The following is an 8,214-nucleotide window of genomic DNA, read 5'->3' on the forward strand; positions in this document are numbered from 1 at the left end:
AAAAGTAGCCAGAGAAAAGCAGTCTGTTACCTACAAAGGAGTTCCCATAAAACTATAAGCTGACTTCTAAAATGAAATTTTGCAGGCTAGAAGGGACTGGCAAGAAGTATTCAAAGTGATGAAAAGCAAAGACCTACAACCTAGATTACTCTCTCCAGCAAAACTATCATTTAGAATGGAAGGACAGATAAAGTGCTTCCCAGACAAGGTAAAGCTAAAGGAGTACACCATCACTGAACCATTATTACATGAAATGTCAAAGGGACACATTTAAGAAAAAGAAGATCAAGACCATAAACGTTAAAATGGCAACAAACTCACAACTGTCAAAAACTGAATCTAAAACACAAACTAAGTAAACCAGTAGAACAGAAACAGAATCATAGATATGGAGATCATTTGGAGGATTATCAGTTGGGAGGGAGAACTGGGAGAATGGGGGGAAAGGTGCCAGGATTAAGAAGTACAAAATGGTAGGTGGAGAATAGACAGCGAGCTGTTAAGAACAGTACAGGAAACGGAGTAGCCGAAGAACTTATATGCATGACCCATGGACATGAACTAAGGGTCAGGGATTGCTGAAGAGAATGAGGGTACCAGGTGGAGGGGAGCAAAAGGGAAAATTGGGACAACTGCAATAGCATAATCAATAAAATATATTTAAAAAACAACAATGGCTTATGGGAACATCTGCAATAGTGTCAACAATAAAATTAAAGAAAAAAGAAAAACAATGAATTATTGTTTTTCATGATTCCGTTTGCTGTGTAGTTGGTTCTCCTGCTGATTTTGCCTGAGCTCACTCATGTAGTAACATTCAGCCCATTGGTATGCTGGAGGCTGGATTCATCAGGAATAGCTGGGTCAGATGGCACCCTCTCTCCTCTTGATCTTTCATCCTCATCTTCTTTGTGACATGGCATTCCAAGAGGACAAAGGTGGAAGCTACAAAGCTTCTTGATGTTAAATTCCAGGACTTGTACATCACTTCTACCATATCCAGCTAGTCAAAGTAAGTCACAAGTCCAGCCCACATACCAGGGGGCGAAGAATAGATTCCACTTCTGGGCGGGAGCAGCAAAGTCACATTGACAAGGGCTGTGCATTCTGAAATATGGGGAAATTGTGGCCATTAAAACAATTGTTGTAATTCCACATTGTATTATTTTCATAGCTCATACCAATGTAAGCATTGTTAATGACAATTCTGATTTTTAAAGCATAAAGGGAAGCAGTAATCAAATAAACAAGTCTACTCTCAAATAGCTTTATTGTAAGATTTTTTAATAAAATTGATTCTCAAATAGCCTTTTTATAAGATTTTTATAAAAATCAACAAATGTGTGTCCTTCCCCCTACACATACACACCAGAAGTAGTTCTCCCTCACCAGTGACCATTCAATTTCTAGTTTTAGTTCTTGTTCTTTTTAATGTAGAGACTTTCCTTGCACTTTCTAGTTAGCTATGGCAGTACTTTCATCAGTATTGTAGTTTGGCAGTTACCTAAGTTTCCTACTTATTTTGGCCAACTGCCACCTAGAATATTAAGTTCCCTGAGACAAGCTGTCAAAGGCAACACTCCTGGAACTGCCTATTGCATTTTCTTTTCCACACTTTTGGGAATAGCAAGACTCCCACAAGGCAAAGCAATCTCCTCTGAATCCAGAAGAGGAAAAATCCCAAGGAAGAGCCAGACTCTGACATGTAGCTTCTGGTCAAGTCTACAGAACTACTTTTCAATAGCTGAGTGGGCATTAACTTTTAATGGGATCTTCTTTGTTGTTCAATGATTTTTAGAACAAACAGATATCTTGAAAACACCAAAAAAAAAAATTATTTGGAGAAATATTCCTTAATCTTTTTCTTAATCAGCAAAAGAAATGTAAACTGCTTCTTTCATCTACTTTTAACCACTTGTTAAAGAGCTTAGAAAGAATCAGGTTCAAGTCCCAAAGTACAAAAATTATTGAAGATAGCATTTGTTTGCACATGCCTTGAAAATCTGCCATTTTTTTAGACAAAAGATGTGCAAAATCTGGTGGCATAACATCAGTCCAGAATAAGAAAATAATTAAAGTAAGTAAGCTGAGTTATCCATAAATACTTCTAAATTTGAATTACCATTCATTTCAAAACATTACTTCTGAGACTTTATGATCACTATTTTTGGTACTATTGACTTAGCTAATAACATTTGTTCACAAGTAAATAAAACTAATACATAGGAGAAATTGATGCCAAATAATAAGCTATCAAATTTTCTGCTAAAAAAGAAAAGTAATGAAAAACATATTTCTGTGATAAATCAAGGAGAATTTAACTTTATTTTTTCTATTGAATTTAATATTCTATTTCTCATTAAAATTTTTAAAATTCTTATATTGTGCAATTAATTACTTAATGAAACCTATCAAGTATTTTCATATAATGAACATGTCAGGGTTCCAGTCAGTTTTATTTGATTTATAAATGATTGTTATGTTTATATATGTAAATCCTCATGTGTATTATGACTTGACTTTATTTGAAACCCTCCTAAATTTAATAAATTACAAACTTTTGGATAACATGCACATTTTCCCCATCCCCCTTAATATATTGGATATAGTTGGGTATAATAATACAGTTGATTTTCTTTTTTGTGGCTGTTGTTTGGATTTTCATTCATATAGTTAGAAACTAACTTTTAAGCTTTTGGATATATCACTTCTTCCTAGGGTTTCCCCCAGAGCACTATAAATTTTCAATGAGAAGGAAGTATGGACCAGTGAGTAAGAAAAATTTCCAGGAATGAATCCTTGCTAAAGATTGTACACAATTGAATATTCTGCATTTTAAGCTATTCTTATTATGTTATCTCCAAAGAGTCAGGCATTAAGCTTTCATTCACCCTGATCACCTTAATTAGACTTGTTCCAGATTTATGAGGACTATAAAATTAGGAAACTTTCATTTAAAAAATGAAATGGTTTCCCAAAGCACATCCAGCATTACTTAAGACTTTATTATTTCAGCTAGTTGGATACATTTTATCCACAGCTCTAGGCAGGTCTGTAAGAGTTCTGTGACTGATGCCTAATGGAACCAATTTTCACTCTGGCAGAACAAATTCAAGTTCTAATACTAACTTGAATTCCAGTTTCCTTTGGATGCCAGGAATCAGATCCTTCAGGAAGAAAATGTATTAGAGATCTGCCTATTAAGTGATATTCCATTTATTTCACCTAAATAGGTAGCAGGAACAAATGACTAAAGTCAAATCTAAAATAGAAAACAAATAGTGTTTCTTTAATTACTGAGTTTGCTTTATTCCTTTTTTTAGATTTCTTTCCCTCTCCTCCTTCTTGGCCTCAATTTTCTGCAGAGTTTCCCTATCTCAGCTGAAGTCCACAGACCTTTTTTAAACAGGAATAAATGTTTCAGTACACTCACCTGCACTAACAATCATATTACAGATATAGTCCATTGACTGTCGCTTACATTTTTATTACCCTGCATCTGATGAACACTGATGCACTTGCGTGTCCTTCTCTGTACTGGAAGAAAAAACAACAATTTAGGTAGGAAAGTGCCCAAAATATACTTAATGAAACTAGATGAATACAAATATAACTTAAGTTTTTTTCTAGTGTTTTTTCTTCCCTCGAGTGTAAGACAGAACATACACTTTTATGTGTTCTGATAATAAGAAAACCATGCTAAAAGTCAGCATGTTTTGTCAATAGCTTCATTGTTCCTTGTGTCCATCACATCTTGCTTGCTATTGAAATCTTTCCATGTTTTCCAACATTATTAAAGTCAGTCATTATAAAAGACATCTCAAAAAGAAATACCTCTGCAAGTTCTAAGATACTGTCAACTGAGAATCATATTTTCAATATTTCAAATTCTATTGTATTTTCAAGCTTCTGAAACAAACATAATATTCTGGTGTATTGCCTAAGATGGAATTTCATGTAGACAATGATGTGATAGGAAAGATGATGCTGATCTAATGATTTTGGCATTGCCCTTCAATAACTGTGCTCCTCTGAGAAAACCAGCAATGATTTTCTTATTATCAGAACACATAAAAGTATATGTTCTGTCTTACATCTGAGGGAAGAAAAAACACTAGAAAAACAACTGAACAGTTGTATTTGTATTTATCTAGTTTCATTAAGTATACTTTGGGCACATATTTTTTATAACAATTACTTATTATTATACAGGCCACTTATGGGATTATTGTATTGTTTTAGTTTTAGTTTTCACAAAAATCAGATTTAATTAAAGCTTCATGAAAAGACCAAAAACACAAATTATTCCACAGTTTCTAATTTTCCCCTCCTTCAGTAGGAATTAAGTAATTTGAACCAGATAGTTTAAATTGTTGGAGGTAAAGCTCAGGGAATAAGTCTCTATATAGAATGCATGCACTGTTTTAGTCATTTTCAATTAACGTAGGGTAGTTTTGCCAAAATATGACTGCAAATGGAAAGCCATCATTTTGCACACTTGGAACAATTATGATTTGTTTGCATTATTTGCTGATATTGATATAAAAATACTGATTAAACCTTTCATTAATGCTATTTTCCATTTAATCGTAAAGAAACAAACTCAAAGCAAAGGCTACTGGTTTACCAGAGATCCCTGATGAAACGCACATGCAGTGTAAAACAAAAGTAGATCCTCAACAGTGTAGTCTCCAACTTCAATGGAAGCTTAAAACACTGGCATGGGTTTATAGATCATACATTACCAGCAGATTAGGGAAAAGTCTGCACAGGATGTATATTCTATGTGTGTGTTTTGTGTGGGAAAGAAAGCCAGAAAGAGGGTGGGGGGAGAGCCACAGTCGTATAGTGAGAGTTATCTTTCTTAGGAGATGTATTAATGGGAAGTGGAGAAAAAAGACAACTCAGGATTTTTCTCTCGGGTGACAATACTAGAAAAAAGTAATCATCATATATAGTTACTATAGAATCTCTTGTCTTAGAAATAAGCTAAAGGGAATACAAATTCTGTTGTGCATGCATATATATGTACAGATGTATATACACATTTTTCTCTTCTGAAATTTGTATGTAAAATCTGCTCTATATCAAAATGAGTTGAGCTTCAGAGTGAGTGAGAAACAACCTCCTAAAAACTTTTCTGAACCCAGCAAATGCTTTGAAAGAGAACTCATGGCCAGTATCTCTCAACTGCATAAACATGCTCCCTCTGAGTTTTGATTTTGAAAGAAAATGCTCCAGCTTTTAAAGAACAAAGAAGGAAAGCCTTCTCTCTCCTTCCTTCCCTCCCTCCTACCCTTGCAGTTTGACCACTTCATTGTCCTAGATTTTCTTTTTAAATAAAGGTCTGTCTCCCTTTCTTTTGACTTCACTCTTCCTACCTCCACAACCGCAAGTTTGTCGAAAAACGACTTTCCACGTAGGACTCCAAGGTATCAACGGGGGGAAGGGGCATCCGCTATCCTGGGACTTGGCCCACTGTCTCAAGTGGTCCCCACCCCTTCTCTGGGGTCTCCCGAGAGTCCGAGCCCCCCAGGCAGGGCGCACGGTAAGTTTAGTTTGCTCTGGCACCGCTCAGTGCGTCTACCAACTTCTGCTTTTCCCCAGGGAAAAGCGCGAGAGACTAAGCGCCTCTGCAGGCTTGGAAGTCTCCGAGCCTCGGGACTGGCAGCCTACACTTCAGACCTGGGCTTCGGAGGAACCTGATTCTTGGGCCAACTCAACGCGCTAGGAGCCCCCAAAACCCAAGCCCCCACATCTGCCTTTCAGACATATCGAGAAAGTGCGGGATGGGGCTTGCATGGAGCGTGCGACCTCGGCGTGACCCGCGAAGAGGCAGGACGCGGGTGAAGACCGACGCCTTGAGAAGCCGGGGAAGAGCATGCGGAGAGGTACACAGCAAGGCTGTCCCGTGCGCTGGGGCGCCGCCTCCGCCACCTCCTGCTCGCCCCGGTCCAAGCTCCGAAGCAAGCAAACGTGAACGCGTACTTATTTCCCTCTAGCTAGCGGGCTTTTTTTGAGAAGGAAAAACGTTGGCAAAGAAAGACAGCTCGCACATTTTTCGTCTGTCTGCCGCCCAATTAAAAGTGGCCGCCTAGGCGACAGCTTTGCGGTTTTCACAGTGTAAAACGGATTAGAGGAAAAGCTCCAGCCCCTCTCGCCTTTCGCTTGTGGTTTGCAACCCCTGGGGTGGTGTGACCCAGCGGCACCTGCCCGGGCGAGCTTCCCGGTGGCGGCCGGGCCCGCGGTCGCGGCTTCCCTGGGGCGAGCCCAGCAGGGTGAAGCCAAGGCCCGGCCCCTGGGGAAGAGAGGTTCCCACCGTGCCAGTAAACTTCACTCCGGGGCCACAGCCTACCTCCCCTCCTCCGCACCCTCCAGCCGCCCCCGATCTCCGGCCTCAGCTCTCCTCCGCGGCCCGAGGTCTTAAGTGTGCCGGAGTCCTGGGGCAGCCCCCCGGTTCCCCTGCCCAGGACGCGGAGCTGGGAAGAGCAAAGGAAAGGAATTGACTGCAGATCGCACCGGGATGAGTTGGCTTCTTCGTGTCCCGCTCAGGGCTCTTAGGTTTTCCCCAATATTATCAAGTTCACTGAGGACCATCGAAGAAACGATGAGCTCACGCTCACATTTAGTTAAAAAGAAAAAAGCAAAACTGCTCTTTCATACTTCCACGTTCCCTGCTTTCACCAAATAAACAAAGCATCCCAATGAGCCTGAGCTGAAGCCGAGGTGCCGAGATGTGCAAGAAGGGTTCCCTGAGGGCCCACCGCTCCTCCCCGTCCTCTTGCACCCGCGCCTAACCACGAGTTTGCGGGGAGTGAAAGCTGAATGCGAGTCCGGGATCAGCCAATCTCATCCAGAACACTGGGATCCGAAACACCCATGGGTAGGTCAGGCCTCGGCGACCCTTTCCCGCTGGCCTTCTGCCTTTAACAAACGAAATAAAAGTTTTCTTTCCCGCTGGCCTTCTGCCTTTAACAAACGAAATAAAAGTTTTCTTTCAAGTTAAAGAAACGTCGTTCTCGTTCTGGTCTTTCCGTCCTGTCGCGTGACTTACACATCCTTCTTGTATCTTTTATACCAGCAAGAGACCATCAACTGTGATTGTTGAAATCGATTGTGGAGCATCCGTGGACGAGATTCTGCAGGTAGTGAGTCCAAGAAATCAATGAAATGGCAGCAGGTCCAGCAGACTCCGACCGTTCCGACCGTCAGGCCTGCTCCGTGAGGGTGACTTGCAGCAGTGGAACCTGGGTTGCCCGAGAGCCAAACGCGCGGATGAGAACTCGGCCGGTTCCACCTTAAGAGCGAGCGCGGCACGGTGGCTGCGGAGGCGACCGGCACCTGCAGGAGGCGCTGCTACCCTGCGGTTCCGCCCGCTCCGCCCCGAGCCGCCACCTCGCAGCTCCAGGTTCTTGGCCGCGGGAGGGGGTGGGGACGCTGGGGGAGGAAGGGAGCCAGTACAGCCGTTAAGTAAGGAGCCTGAGCCCTGTCGATTTTGAAGTTACCTCAGTGAAGCTTCGGCTGGAAGGAGCTCTCCGTACTTCGGCCGCGAGAGAAAATGTGGGGAGGCGCCCTCCCTGCCCCCACCGCCTGTCTCCCGCCACGCCACCTCCGCTCCCCGACCCCGGCCTTGCTTCCCAGACCCTTTGTTCTCGAGGTTGGGAGCTACTGGGTGGGTGGTTCCCCGGGAAAGATGTCCCTGTGCGCCATTTGAAAGGAAAGGGACACTTGTCCAACTCCCCAGCCCCAGACTTCCCCGAACGATCCTTCCGGACCTCACGGCCCCTTCCTTTGCGTCCCGGTGCTGTCTTTCCGACCCGGACTCCCGCCAGGCCCCGAGCTCCCGCTTCCAAGCCTTCTAGGTCTGCCTGCCAGCCTCCCTTCCCAGCGCTCCGCTACCTCTGAGGTCTCTGGGTAGAGGGTGGGAGAAGCAGAAGAGAGGGGAAGGAGAAACCAAGTTTCCTTCGCGGTTCGGAGAATCCCCAGGGACGCTTTTAGGCCCGGACTCCCGGGACTAGCCCCAGAAGAGGAGGTTCCTGGCGCGGGCGGAGGGCCAGCGCCCCTGCCGCGTCGCTGGGGAGCCTGGGGGAGCACAACCCAGCCCTGCCGGGACCCGAGCCCCGAGCTGCAAACTAGGGGACACCGTGGTTCCTGCCTGGGGGAGGCAAATTGCAACCGAAGGTCCGCTTCTTCCCCTCACCCACCCTCTCCAGA

At 43.3% G+C, this 8,214-nt stretch overlaps 1 long non-coding RNA gene across 3 annotated transcripts; it reads right to left on the minus strand.

Annotated features, from left to right (window-relative positions):
* Positions 1 to 638: 638 nt before the first annotated feature.
* On the minus strand, positions 639 to 8,007 carry LOC150019681 (uncharacterized). Of its 3 annotated transcripts, none has more exons than XR_016509285.1 (3): positions 7,900 to 8,007; positions 3,434 to 3,537; positions 639 to 1,107 (listed from the first exon to the last, which is right to left on the minus strand). It is a non-coding gene; the product is annotated as an uncharacterized LOC150019681 (long non-coding RNA). The 3 variants fall into 3 exon arrangements; XR_016509284.1 differs by lacking the exon at positions 7,900 to 8,007 and adding an exon at positions 7,055 to 7,384; XR_016509283.1 differs by lacking the exon at positions 7,900 to 8,007 and adding an exon at positions 6,356 to 6,784.
* Positions 8,008 to 8,214: the final 207 nt, after the last annotated feature.

Source organism: Furipterus horrens, unplaced genomic scaffold, assembly GCF_987537825.1.
Source record: "Furipterus horrens unplaced genomic scaffold, mFurHor1.1.pri manual_scaffold_2, whole genome shotgun sequence".
NCBI lineage: Eukaryota > Metazoa > Chordata > Mammalia > Chiroptera > Furipteridae > Furipterus > Furipterus horrens.